Source organism: Artibeus jamaicensis, unplaced genomic scaffold (genome assembly GCF_021234435.1).
Source record: "Artibeus jamaicensis isolate MK-2021 breed Jamaican fruit bat unplaced genomic scaffold, CSHL_Jam_final contig_867, whole genome shotgun sequence".
Lineage (NCBI taxonomy): Eukaryota > Metazoa > Chordata > Mammalia > Chiroptera > Phyllostomidae > Artibeus > Artibeus jamaicensis.
Genome location: NW_026521995.1, coordinates 9,401,430 through 9,415,805, shown reverse-complemented (window position 1 = coordinate 9,415,805; position 14,376 = coordinate 9,401,430). Strand labels below are relative to the sequence as shown.

Below are 14,376 nucleotides of genomic sequence, written 5' to 3'. Positions count from 1 at the left end.
GGTTCCTCTTCTTGGTTCATGTCCTACAGGCTAGGGCTTGAACCCTTCACTCTTTGGTGACAACTTCCATGGTTGTAATATCCCTCCCACTTGTGAGTCACCACATGGGGATTGGGGAGTAGAGTAGGTCCTCACTAGACTTAGTCTCTATTCCTTCTACCCATTTCAATGTGGCTTTGTCTTTATATTCATAGTTATAGAAAATCTGTTCTCTAGCCGTCAGGTCATTCTCAGAGAAAGCTGTTCTATATGTAGTTGTACTTTTGGTATCAATGAGAGGAGGTGAGCTTGGGATCTTCCTACTCTGCCATTTAAACTCAAGGCTAGAAGCCTTGCTCTTGAATGTCAATTTAGGTTGTCTGTGAAATGCTGTTCCCTGTGGTTGTTGCACAGTGTCTGCAAAAAACTAAGTTTTTTGATAAATTTCCCTAAACTCAGAAGTGTTAATAAATTCCTTTGCAAGCCAGGTGGTTTCCAAGTCTTTGCTTTCTACAAATGATGGAGTGATTGGGTTGTTAGCAGATCATTAAAATAATTCATAGGTCATTTTATGATTTTTACACTTAACTCAGCAGGATGAAAAATAATAAATGATGTAGTTCTGTCCTATTGTAAACAATAATATTTTTAAATTAAAGGTGTTTCATCACTCTTTTGAATGTATATTTGACCGGATTCCCTTCTCTCATTTCCAGTTTCTATGACCTCACCCTTTTTCTGTACTGTCTGTTTTCTTTTGTACTCCTTCCAATATTGTTTTCATTTCTTTGATAGTTTTGTTTTTTCAACTTTTTTACTGAATCCTGCTTCAAATTTTATGATTATATTTAATTGTAACTACTCATTTACAACTTATCAGTTAACCATTTCCCATTTTGTGTATAATGTGAAGCAGGAATCCATTTTTTACTACTTCATGTGAGCAATCTTTTGCCCCAGTTGTTGCTGCTAATCTGCAGAAATACAGCTGACTTTCCTATGTTGGAAACTGTATCCAAACTTTTTCACAGTGATCTACAATGCCAGTTTTGTTACAAATCACGGTTCCATATATAGATGGATCAGTTTCTGAATTCTCCATTCTTTCCATTGGCCAATCCTTATACCACACACTGGCTTAGTTATAGTTTTATATTAAGTTACCATATAGGCAGAAAAAACACTTTGTTATTCAGGAGTGTCTTTGTAATTTTGGACTACTCTTTCATATAAATTCATATGAAAGAGTAGTCCAAATAAATTTCATATAAATTCATAATTGTAATATTAATAATAATATGAAGATTCCCCCAAATTTGTTCACAATTTATTCTAAGTGCATTGAGAGAATTAACATCTTTGCAACATTAAGTCTTCCGATCCATAAATGGTGATTCTCTCCATTTAACTGGATTATAATAAATGTTTTTCAATAAAGGTTTATTTTTTCTCAATTAAGGTCACAGACACTATATTGTGTTGCTTTTGTAAATTACATGCATACATACATATAGTCAAATCTCAGTTCTCGAATGTCTCCCATCTCAAACAATTCAGTTTTCAACCAAGTTGTTCAGGGAAAACAATGTCTCAGTTGTTGAACAAAATTCAGTTCTCAACCCAACCACCCTTTCATGTCGATGCCCATACGGTCAGTCATGAGTCTCTCAGGTGTGATTTCATTTTTGAACAAACTGCCTCTGGAACAGCCTCCTGAGATGAATTAAGTTCAAGAACTGCGGTTTCACTGTATATTTAATCCTCAGCAGAATATATGTTTATTTATTTAGAACTGAACCTACAAACTAGGTATGTGCCCTTACCAGAAATCTAACCTGTGATCTTCTGATGTATGGGATGCTAGTCCAACCAACTGAGCCCCCTAGTCAGGGAGAAAATTATATACATATATTTTTAATTTAATCTTTATTATACTTTTTCCCATTACCAGTTAGCCTCCTTACACCCCTTCCCTAGCAAGCACCACACTTGCCCAAGTCCACGAGTCCTTTTTCCTTATTGCTTAATCCCTCCAGCCCTTTACCTCCCGCACCACTAGCTGTCATCCTGCTCTCTATCTATGAGTCTCAAAATTGTATATTTTTTAAATAATATTTTCTTCAGTAACTTCACTGTGGAGAAACTTGGCAGACAGATACCATCTTAACCAAATGATCAAGGTTAACATCACCAGTAATACCATGTATGTGATATAACCAGGAGAAAACACCAGACAAACACAAACTGAGGGCCATCCTCAAAAGACCTGACCATTATTCTTCAAAAGTATAAGGTCCCTAGTTAATTCTAAGAATTAAGCTGTGAAGTTATGAAAACTTGCTACATAGACAATTATATAATTTGCCAAAATGGCCATGTTTCCTTCCTTTCCAGTCTTTCACCTTTTCTTTTAGGTTTTTTTTAGAAGGCATGTCCTTAGTCTGCTGACTAGGATCTCTGGTACAATATTGAATAGAAATGGTGATATCAGGGATCTTTTAAGAGTTAAATTATATCTCTTGATGCCTAGAGATAATTTTAATATCATTTGAATAAGAAAAATAAGTTACTTTTGCTTTGAATGTTTCTATCTTAGAGAGAGCAATACCATTTTTTAGTTTCAAAAACTAAAATGTTCATTCAAAAAGCATAAAATAATATATAACACAAAGAAAAGGAAGTAACATGAAAACACAAAACAAAAGCAATGTGGTGTTGTTATTGAAACAAAATAAAAACTGTGACATTAACCGTATTAACCTGTAGACTACCCACGTCGTCTAAACTCTGCTCTTCCCGTGTTACAGTGTGCAGCTGTCACACAAGTGTCACACAAGTGGCTGCCCAGCCAGAGCCTACATTTCCAGACCTTCCCCCCTTGCACCAGATGTGATCTTGTGAAAAGTTCTCCCCAAAAGAATAGCAGTAGAATCACTTAATGTCAGTGCTCAGGTTGAGGCTTTTCAGGAGCAGGTGAGATGAGGTCATAGTCTCTTTCCCCACCTGCCTGAGGACTCAAAGGCCCAGGTTATAGAAGGTCAGGAATGCCTTCAAGACTACTGTTTCATTAGTAACTAACACACTTGCATTAGGTTTAAGCTATTATACTTTTGAAGGCCATTTATCACAGTGGTTAGCTTTCCCTAACTAACTTAAAAATGGTATCTGAAAGTGGGGTGCAGACCAAACAAAAAATCTAAAGTATCTGGCAACAGCTCAGCAACCAGGCAGCAGGAAATGAAGAAACTGAGTAAAGGATAGAAAGGTAGTTATGTCATGCAGTCACAAACACTTAATAAAAAACTGCTTGCCAAAAGGAATCCATAGAGAAAGAAGCCCAAAAGTCGCTGTCTCCAGGGGAGCAAAACAGAATGACCTCGAAAGGGGCATCCATCTGGGGTAATGCACATGCTCCATCCGTTATTTTGGGGGGTGGTTTACACAAGTGTATACAATTATCAAAACTCATTGACCTGAATGCTTATGAGCTGTGTTTATGTAAATTGCACCTCAATTTTTTTAAAGCCTGGAACAGATTGAAAAGTAGGGTGTCTACTAAGTCACCCTGGGGACCTAGTAGGGAAAAAGAGATGGAAAATAGAATATTAGAATAATACTATTACTTGTTGCATTTATTGAGGATTTAAAAGAAAGAAATGAGCACACACAAAAACTAACATTTGCCCTGGCTGGTGTGGCTCAGTGGATTGAATGCTGGCCTAAGAACCAAAAGGTCACTAGTTCGATTCCCAGTCAGGGCACACACCTGGGTTGCAGGCCAGGCCCCCACAGGGGGCTTGGGAGAGGCAACCACACACTGATGTTTCTCTCCCTCTCTTTAAAAATAAAGAAATAAAATCTTTTAAAAAAAGAACTAGCATATTTGAGAGCAGAAATGAAAGACAGAATCCAGAAATTTGAGGGATTCCAGGATTACAAAACTGACTGCTTCTGAATTTCACACAGTAAAAGACTGAAACAGGTTTTGAGCAAAAATGGCCTGTTATGTGTTTCCTCAGGTAAACAGAGGGAAGTCAGTCTTGCTGTAGATCAAGTATGTTAACTTCCTATAAAACCTATTTCAAAATGAGAGAGAGAGAGAGAAATTAGGCTCAAGAGAGAAATTAGGCTCAGGATTTTTTGGTGTGCATTCTGGCTATAAGAATTATATAATTTGTTGTCCAAACTGGCATAGTTTAGAGAGTGAAAGAGACCATTATTATTTAACGTGCACAAGAGATAATAAAGTAGGACAGTCCCTGCCAAACTGGGACATACACTCTATCACTAGTACATGGAATTAACTACAAGAAGATATATCAGGAGCCAATTGAGTTTCTGAGGGAATAACAGTGCCAAAAAACAAACAAACAAACAAACAAATACCCATATAAGTCTTGCTAATAAGCCTTGACTGACCCTTAAAACAATGTTCAAGCTGCCAAAACTGCATGAGCAGAAAGTAGGAAGCAAAGGTTAGAAAGCCTCCAAGGAGGGCATGTTTGCCAATGTCTATGTAAGTGCGACCCTGGAGGAACCTGGGCAAGGAAGAAGCCCTCCAGAAGTGAGAATCGGACCCTGGAGTGAAGGAGAGGAGCTCCTTCTAGAGAGGAGGACCACAGTCCGATCAAGGGACACCTACCTACCTGAGCCAAGGATTCGTCAGCCTTCCCATTATTTTTTTTTAGAGTTAAAAAAAAAAGATTTTAGAGAGAAGGGAAGTGAAGGAGAAAGAAAGGGAGAGAAATATCAATTGGTTGCCTCTTGTAAGTGCCCCGGACTAAACCCACAACCAGGCATGTGCCCTGACCAGAATCGAACCAGCAGCCTTGTGCTTTGCAGAATAATGCCCATCCAACTGAGCCACATGGGTCAAGGCCATCCCGTGTTTTTTGTCACTGTCAATATTCCTAATCCTAAATGTTCCCTCAGCTTTAGGAAATTAAATAAAAACTTGTGATTTATGAATTGTGCCTAATGCAGTAAATTAGGAACAGTGCATGTAATGTCATCGAGGTGAGAATACACTGGAGGGTCCTCTATAAAGAGCACTGAACTGACTGCCAGGGGCCACGACTCTCATCCAGTCTGTTAACTATGTGACTCTGGGTACATCATGAGTTCTCAGGACTTGTAAAATGAATGAGAGGATGACTTTCAGTTCTATAGTTCTAATTTAAAATTCTTGACCTCACTGGACCAAAACAACTGCAAAAGTCCTCTACAAAATGTCAATACCTGGAAAACCCATACGAGGCTAGTTGGTCTGGTTTTTATAGCAAAAGCAATTCAGCAGAATTCTAAAAAGCTGTATTAGCAAGAAGAATCCTGGCACTCTTCACTTCTTTATTTTTCTGTATTATTTTGATCTCACTATAATCATTAAGAAATAAAGTCTAACTTTTCTGAGTGGGAAAAGACACTTGCCTCCCATTTCACTGGTATTTAAAAACTAATCCAAAAAGGTTATAGTGGGGGTACTCTATCTGTGCCTAAAAATGACGATTCTTTTGCAATATTTACTCAAAGTTAGAATGTTTTAAAAACCGAATGTAACTTGGAGAAGACTTTTAATCTAAAAATGTCATGGTAGCATATTTTGTTAGTTATACAGTCAATAATAATATTCATTAAATCCTAAAATATTTTTCAAATCATTAAAACTGAAAAATATGCATGCTAAATTTGAACTTCTGATGCCATCTCTAATTTTTAGAAGAAAATAGCATTCAGGACACTCTGTCTTTCTCATTGATAAAAGATAAGACAGAAGCTAATATTTTATACTGATAGTTTATAACTCATATTTACTTAGCTTTTTATATATGTAAAATAATAGTCAAACATTTAAAGACACGAGGACCCTAAACTTCGCCACTTCAAATCATTATATGTTGGGACACATATAAAATAAGAAATATCAATTCCACAGTACCTTGAGAAAAGAATGCTCTAGTCATCTGTTGCATGCATTAGTGAATCAAAAAATGAGGAACCAGAATAAGTACCATGAAAATGCCCTAAATCTCTGAAACCCAAATTTGCAGGTATACTTCAGAATACAAAAAAACATCAGTTTCAATGATGGAGAATTTGTAAGTGGAATATTTTAAGTGTGCTAATAAACTTTAATTTAGAGATTTTTGACAGTAACTCTTAAGAAGTGTTTTTTTATGATAAAAATTATCCCTTAAGAGAACACTTCACAAATTTAGATGTTTCCATATCAGTATTGATGTAGAGAAGTCTCTTTCTTGTTTATTCTTACTCAAAACACTCTGTATATGACAATTTTTTTCTTCTCTAGAAACATTAACATTTATTTCTTCCTTCTGTTCTAGGAAAATGTCATATAGTTTCTTTGATAATCCTTTTCCGTTTCTCTCTAGTACAGTGAGCTACTGGACCTCCTGAGTCGGACTTCTGATTATTTCCTCCTGGAATTCATCTTTCAACCTCTCCAATGACTTTATTTCAACCACTGTATTTCTAATTCTTGCAAGTTATTTCTTTTAAAAAATTTATTTATTTATTTTTAGAGGGAAAGGGAAGGAGAGAAGGAAGAAATATCAATGTATATGGTTGCCTCTCGTGCGTCCCCCGCCAGGAACTGGCCTGCAACCCAGGCATGTGCCCTGACTGGGAATCAAACCGCGATCCTTTGGTTTACAGACCAGAACTCAATCCACTGAGCTACACCAGCCAGGGTGCAAGTTATTTCTTGTTCTTTAATTTTTCTTTCCTTTGATTCTCCTTTTTTAAAAAAGACTATTTTCTATGCAAAAATTTACCACATTTTCAAAGATAATGAGAGTTCTTATCTCACCAGACTTCTTTGTTTCTGTTTACTTTATCTTCGCCTTTATATTGGAGGCATTCCCAAATATGTGGTGATCCTTGGCTGACTATCCCCACCTTGGTGTACATTGTTATTATTACTACAGCAAGTCGGTGGCTCTGTCTGTGGGGCTGAGCTGTTGAAGGTGACCTTCACTGAAGAGCAAGTGGAGAGCAAGCTGACTTTCTCCAGGGGGAACCGCTACAGGGCCTTTCTCTAGGGCTGTTCAGTTTAGGAGTTTGGCTCTTGGCACTCTTAGAGCAGGGCAGACTTTTACTGAATGGCAGCCTCCAATGCCCATGTGTCCATGGGCCTAGATCCCCTGTAGCTTCAATATCTCCAGAGAATAAAGCACCCATCTTCTGGGATGAGATAAGGACCTGAGTCAGTGTCCAACTGATCCTTTTACACACTGTCAGCGGATGGTGTTTCTAGCTCCATGCCTGCCTTCCCTCTTCAGCCGACCCTGACGCCTGCAATCACATGACCTCCTAAGGTTCTGCAAGGCAAAGCTGCCTCCTGGCATTGTTACCCTCCTCTGTAGGTCTTCCTCTTCTCCTTCTGCTCTACTAAATCACACTACCATACTTACACTTTCTGTTCACATTTACAGATTAGAGTTACTGAGGTCACCTACTTTTCATCAAAGAAAGAGTTGAAATTTTTCTTTCCTATTTTCTTTTGGAAGGATTTTTTAATAGAAGGCAGAACGTCCTTTGCCATTTTAAAATTTGCCATTTTAAAAATGGCAAATTTTAAAGAAGATAGATAGAGTCTCTAGATCATTTCACATACCACTTGTAACAGTTCGAACCCACTGCAGTTTTGGTCTGCTGAGCACACTTCCACCCTTCTCCCTTCTTACAATTCCTCTGGAGAAAGCCTCCCGCAGTCACTGGGCAGGGCCCACTCCTGCAGCACTGAGAAAACATGCTTTGGGCTGGGCCCACAGAGTACCCCATTTGCTGGGATATCACACGTGGGGTCGAACTCACATCTTCTCTGGGCAGAGAGCTGGATGTGTGGCCCAAGACACTCTCTTTCTGTTGGGATTGCTCAGCTAGGAAGGCCACAGTCTGGAGTGCCTGGTGGCCACCTCACTGATCACATGTCTGTTTGAGGAATGATGAATAAAGAAAACAGCAGAGCCGAAGAAGTCTTGATGAGATCATTGGAGTTCCTGGCTGCAACCATGCCTGCAGCCAGATGCACCTCTGGAAACCAAAGTTATATAAACAATTAAGTTCCTTTTATTTTCATAAGCTGGCTTGAGCTAGCTTTCTTTCACTTGCAACCGAAGGAGTCCTGATGAATTCATTTAATCAAAACGTTCCAAATTACTAATACTTGAACTACAGCACGCAACTTCATTGCCAAAAATTAAATAGCCTGACTTCTTTTATTAAATAAAATCATGGATCATAAATAACATAAACATATGTCCCTTTCACCATTTAGGTAAGATACTTTGATTTTATTAGAATATTTTCATGTTTTCAGGTTAGCAGTTGGAGATTGAGGCATACAGTGGTGGACAAAAGTAGATTTGTTTTGCAACTGCAAGTCTGTGAACACAGCTTACTCTTGGATTATTCTTACTGTGCTATTTATTTGTATTACCACTGTAAAGCTACTTTTGCCCACTCCTGCACACATTCTGTGGTACTACAACCCCGTAGCCACTAACCCACACAACAATTTTCATCCAGGAACTTCAAAAAGTCTTATCATTTCTTTAAACCTTCTCTATCAGAGCTCTCAGTTTGTATTAAAACTCAAGGCACATGGCTATCTTACATAAAGCTTATATGAAAAATGAAGTAAGTTAGCTCAAAGTAACTGCTCCCTTAGGAGGAAACGTATGATTTAAATTCAAAGAATTATTCAGCCTGAATCTCTGACCCAGAGACTGGAAACCAGGGTAATTTCAACCTCAGGATTTACGGGAAGGAGGCAGACAATACCATACTTTTGGACTGTAAGATGTACTCCCCCTGCCCTCCAAACTTGGGAGGAAAATAGTTGTTAATGCTGCTGTTGAGTTCTGTTTACATTTGCATTGGTGAAATATTATGTTATTTATGTTATTAAATGTTTTACCACATTTTTTGCTTCAAAAATTTTTTTCCTATTTTCCTCCTTTAAAACCTAGATGCATCTTATGGTCTGAAAAATACAGTAATTCCAAGGAACCAGGCAGGAATGCTTTGAGATCCTGTGTTCTTTGGAGGATCTCCCTAGACTGACTTCCTCATTACTCTCCACTGGCTATTGTGCTGGCCAACCCAAGGGTCTATGTGAGCTTCTGGGTTTGAAGTCTCACATGCACAGAGAGCCTGGGCAGCTAATCTAAAAGAGTGAGGAAGTTAGACATTTTATATGTACTACAATTATTTTATTTTCATTAAAAAGTAAATCTTATTAAATTTCAGTCTCTCACTTCTTTTATTGGTTCTTTTTATGCATCATTTCTATTTACTGTTCATAGCTTGTTCATGGTTTCATAAAGCTATCTTAAATAATAGTCTTTTGGCACTGTTACTCCTTATATGCATAAAAATTGTGTATGAATAACAGCGAGCAATAATAATGATGATAACAGTTCAGTTAACTGAGCACTTAGTATGTGCTACACATAGTAAGTGCTTTATCCATATTAACTAATTTTGTCCTTACTTCAGCCCTATGAGGTAGGTACCATTATCTTCACTTTATAGATGGGGGCACAGAAGCACTGAGAGGGGTAAGCAGCTTATCCAAAATCACACAGCAAATTAGTTGTAAATATGAATCCAGCCACTCTGCTCTTAAGCCACTATTCTGCACTCCACAATGAAATATGCCATCTACTATGAGTTGTTGTGTTCCCAAAAATGTTATGTAAACTTATTTGGAAAAAAACTTTGTAAGTGTAATCAGGTTAAGGTGAGGTTACACTGGGTTGGGCGGGTCCGAATGAAGTGTGACTGCTTTCCTTCTAAGAAGAGGAAGTTGGACACAGAGGGCAGACAGCCCAGAGAAGATGGAGGCGGAGACTGGAGTCGTGCTGCCACGAACCAAGGACATCCAGGGCTACCTGACGCTGGAAAAGGCAGGAAGGATCGTCCCCTAGAGGCCTCTGAGGGAGAATGGCCATGCCAACAACTGGATTTCAGACTTCTGGCTTCTAGAACAGTGAGAGCATATATTTCTGTTGTTATGATAACCCTAGGAAACTAGTGCTTTTTTTCACTTATACTGAAATACGTCATCCTATCAACCTATTACTTCTAATTTTAACACAGATGGCAGTATAAGTAACATTCAACTTTCCTCTTAATCCTATTTAAAGAACATCAACAGCTGGGGCAGGGCTGTGAGCACTGAAAAGCAGCTTCTACCTCCCTCTACCTGCCTGGCTACTGATCCGTGGAAAGGTAGGCCTAAAGTTGCTAGATCTTACTTTACAAGAGAATCCAGAAATCTGGATTTGTACCTTAAATTGGTTAACAAATTACAGCAGTAACTAGTTAAATTAACACTAATGACTAATTTATGAATAAAACAAACATTGTACAAACATGATGCGCCTCTAGACCAAACCTGGCCACAACCTCTACTTTGTGTGTTTTCTTTGCTTTCCATGCCTACGCCCCATCCCTTCACTGGGCCAGGCCCCGACTGGAGTGATTATCCACCCTCCAGACCTAGGAAGCAGGCCCGGTGCTGGCCTTGGGAGCCATGGCCAAGACAGCCCCTGAGGACCAGGGAACCCCCTCTGGGACGTACTGAATATGGCAGGTGCAGAAGAGTCCTGCACACTTAGGAATCCAAGACTGAACAGGTGCACTCTTCTGAATTCATATTTGAAGCCTGATACCATTCCTTTACTGTGTCAACTGGTCTTCCTAAGGCATTTGTCTTTGCCAGTCTGATGTATAAGAGACTTAAGGCTTTCATCGGGTAAAGGTTTTAGGTTAGCTTAGGACATGACACTGGTACTTCCCAGGCTCACTGCCACTTCATTCACAGTACTGCCCCAACATGAAGAGTTCCCTAATTTCTTATATGTATACTTAGAGAAGCATAAATGGGTTACAATACCTCGCAGCTGTCTTTCAGTCTTCACCATCCTATAATCCTGTAAAAGTTGCCAGGAAACTGGAAACATTTTGAAAAGCAGTTTTGTGTGCAAAATGGTTTTATAAAATGTGACTTTATTACTCAGGCTTGTAAAAAAATTTCAAAAATATGAAGAATTTTTTTATTGAGAATGTTAACATCAACTTGAGTCTATTAAGTCCATGGCTATTACCATATTTTTCAGGCCATAAGACACACCTAGGTTTTAGAGGAGAAAAATAGAAATTTTGAAGCAAAAATGTGGTAAAGTAACTAACATAAATAACAAAGTATTTCACCAATGTCAATGTAAACAGAACTCAACAGGAGCATTAACAACCATTACTCCTCACAAATTTTGAGGGAAACAGTACGTCTTATAGTCCAAAAAATATAGTAAGTAATCTCAGAATCATCTTGGTCCTCATTGGCTATGAACATTTCTTCAGTACCTTCCAGAGTTCAGACCTATTTGATATTGTATAAAGACTAATGATTGCTTCTGGTAAGCAAAAAGAAGTAACTGATGTGTTGCCAGGACAATCTCCTACACCGAGATATTAAATTCAGCAATGCGGTCTGGCACACCCTGGTGTTCAGACTTGCAAAACTGACAAGCATTACTTTGGAAAGTCTGTACAGCAATGTTAAGGAATGAAATACCACACAATCTGTACAAGTCATCCAATTTCACGTTTTGTTTTGTTTTTTTAATTTGTTTTTTGCTTGAATTAGAAATCTCTCAATTTTCCTTTGGTTTTTATACCTATAATATCACACTGAAATTTGCTAGTTTATTATTCTTGTAAAAGTCCCAAATGGCCAGTAACACAGGTTTTATCCCCATATGACAGATGAAGAAACTAAAGCTGAGACCGTTACATAACTTGTTGGACACTGTTGGTGACAGAGGAAGAGCTGGTCCTCAACGCCCCTGATTCCAAGTTTGCTGATCTTTCCCTGACAAATAAGTCACGCGGACTAAGACCAGGCTGTTTAGAAAGCCAGATACACTTGGGATCAAAACCAAGCTCTCCTTAGTTTTGACGTCAGATACATTTTTTAAACCTCTCTAAACCCCAACTTGGTCACGGGTAAAATGGAGTTAAAATGATAAAAATACATGCAGAGAACAGCACAGAGAGGACGCCTAACAGATATTAGCTCTCTCCTCCCTTTCTCCTACAGGACCCCTCCAATCTAAGCAGACCACCCATTCTCTGGTTGAACACCTGCATGCTTAGTGAAACCTAAGTAGCTACAGAAGAGTGCTCAAGGGAGATGCGGATATTAACAAGACAACAACAAACTCACGATCGCAGGCCAAGAGGACCACACGGAAATCGTGGTCATGTGTGTACCACTGCAGAGGAGCCAAAAGGGGCTCTTTCAAAACAAATTTCCATGATGTCGAGTCTTTTTGAAAGGGGTCAGACCACTCCTTGAACTTATTCTCTGTCTGCTAATAAATATGGCTCACTGTTTTCAAACCGTAACATATTCAAAACACATCAAAAGGCATAAAACATTTGCAACTAGTAGCATGGTTTGAGACTCCAGAGTGGGGGGGGCCCTAGCAGCTGCCTTGCCCAACACTGGCCCAGACAGTCCCCAGTACTGTCCAACATGTCGGCGACACAAGAGAAGTTTCAATCAGACTCCTTTAAATCTCCTCTCTGCTGGGAGCACTCACGGACGGACGGGGACTAGCAGGGGATGGACAGGGGCCTGGGGCCACACTGGCAGCGGCTGGCGGCAGAAGAGAAGCGGAAGCTCAGAGGAAGCGCAGTCGCTGCTGTCAGGAGGCATACATGGGTCTGCTGCCAAAAAACTAAGCAATTATCAAATTTGATGCTAAAAATATTCAAATGCAGAGCATGATTTAGAATATTTCTTCAAGTTTTGACCAAATGCTACAGAGTTATGTGCCAATAACTATCTTATATATGTGACTCCAGTTTTTGGCACCATCCTGCAGAACTGAGGTTATGTCACTGCATATGTGGGTGGTTTAAATGCTTCATAATGCTTATGTTAAAGGTCATATTCCTCATACACATAACTTCACTTACTATTATGAGTTAGACGAGTACATGAGTAGACAATGGTTTCCTTCCATTAAATGCAACTGGCTGAAATTACTGTTTAAGTTACCAGGTTGTAAGAGAAAAGAGATCACATTAATGAGGGTGAAGCTTTATAATCAGTTTATAAAACAAATCATGCTGAGGTCAAGGCTGACATCATCAACTCCCACACATGTAAGGACACTTACAGATGTTAGCATCTCCTTTTTCCCCACCACCACTGCTCTACTTCAAGCTGTTTCTTATTTCTCTTCCATTCATAAGCCGTGGATGGATCATTTATCTTGGCACCCATCAATCTGATCGTGTCAACCATCTCAGAAACCTCTGAGGCTTCCCACTCCTTGAGAGACAGAGCCCCGGCTCCTCAGCAAGGCACTCGTGGCTCCCCTAACTCTGGCCCATCCTTCTAATTCAGGGGTCCTCAGTCACTGGGGGAGCCTTAAAAGAAAACAGGCTTATGTCTCATGCCCCAGAAATTCTACTTATTAGTTCTGGGGCAAGATCCAGGGACTTGTATTTTTAAAAGTATCTGTGGGTAACTCTTATTCGTTGCTAAGCTTGAATCACTGGTGTAGTTTTCCCACCTATTACTGCAGCCAACATGGATTAAGCCTTCTGTTGCAGCCAGTGCTGCTGCTTTGTTTGTTTGTTTGTCTGTTTGTTTTTGTGTCTCTAGTTGTTTCTTCACGCTGTTAGTCCAACCTGGAATATAAATTTCTCCCCCAGTTCTTTATTTAAATCTTCACTATTCCTCTAAGGCAGCAATTTTCAACCCTTTTCATCTCATGGCACATATAAACTAATTACTAAACTTCTGTGGCACATCCAAAATTTTATTTTTTTGCTGATCTGACAAAAATGGGTAAAATTTTGACTGATTCACACTGGATGTCTATTGTGTTAACTGTTGCCATTTTTAAACTTGACAATCTAAGGGAAGAGAAGGCCAGTGCTCCTGACTAGATAGTCGGCTGTCCCGTGTTTTACAAATTCCCAGGCACACTGGTTGAACACTGGGGCTCTGAGACAGACTGAAATCCCACCAGTACCTTTAGAACCAGGGTGAAACGTAAGGGCACTGCCATTCGGACACTCAAGGGCATCTGTTACCCTCATGAAGCATTTTATGGCTATTAACAACATATTGTTTGAGCTCTGTTCCTTTCATACTTATTCCTTGTATTTTAGGATCCTGGAGGAAAAGAAAACTTTTCCTAATACTATGGTTCTCTCTCCCTAGCCCCTAGCATCTACAATGGCATTAAACATGAGTAGACTTTCACTCTTGTGCTCAAAGCCTAGGATGACGGAACACATTCGCTTACAGCCTGACAAAACGAACTGTCAGCCTCCAGGCTTGTTTATGTG

General features: G+C 39.2%; 1 protein-coding gene and 1 long non-coding RNA gene across 17 annotated transcripts in view; one reads left to right on the top strand and one right to left on the bottom strand.

Moving 5' to 3' along the window:
• ZNF438 (zinc finger protein 438) overlaps positions 1-14,376 on the bottom strand; it is a 167,795-nt gene that overhangs the window by 76,011 nt on the left and 77,408 nt on the right. The window lies entirely within an intron of this gene.
• LOC128628609 (uncharacterized) lies at positions 9,832-12,477 on the top strand. The gene is made up of 3 exons (XR_008393042.1): positions 9,832-9,991; positions 10,149-10,233; positions 12,107-12,477. It is a non-coding gene; the product is annotated as an uncharacterized LOC128628609 (long non-coding RNA).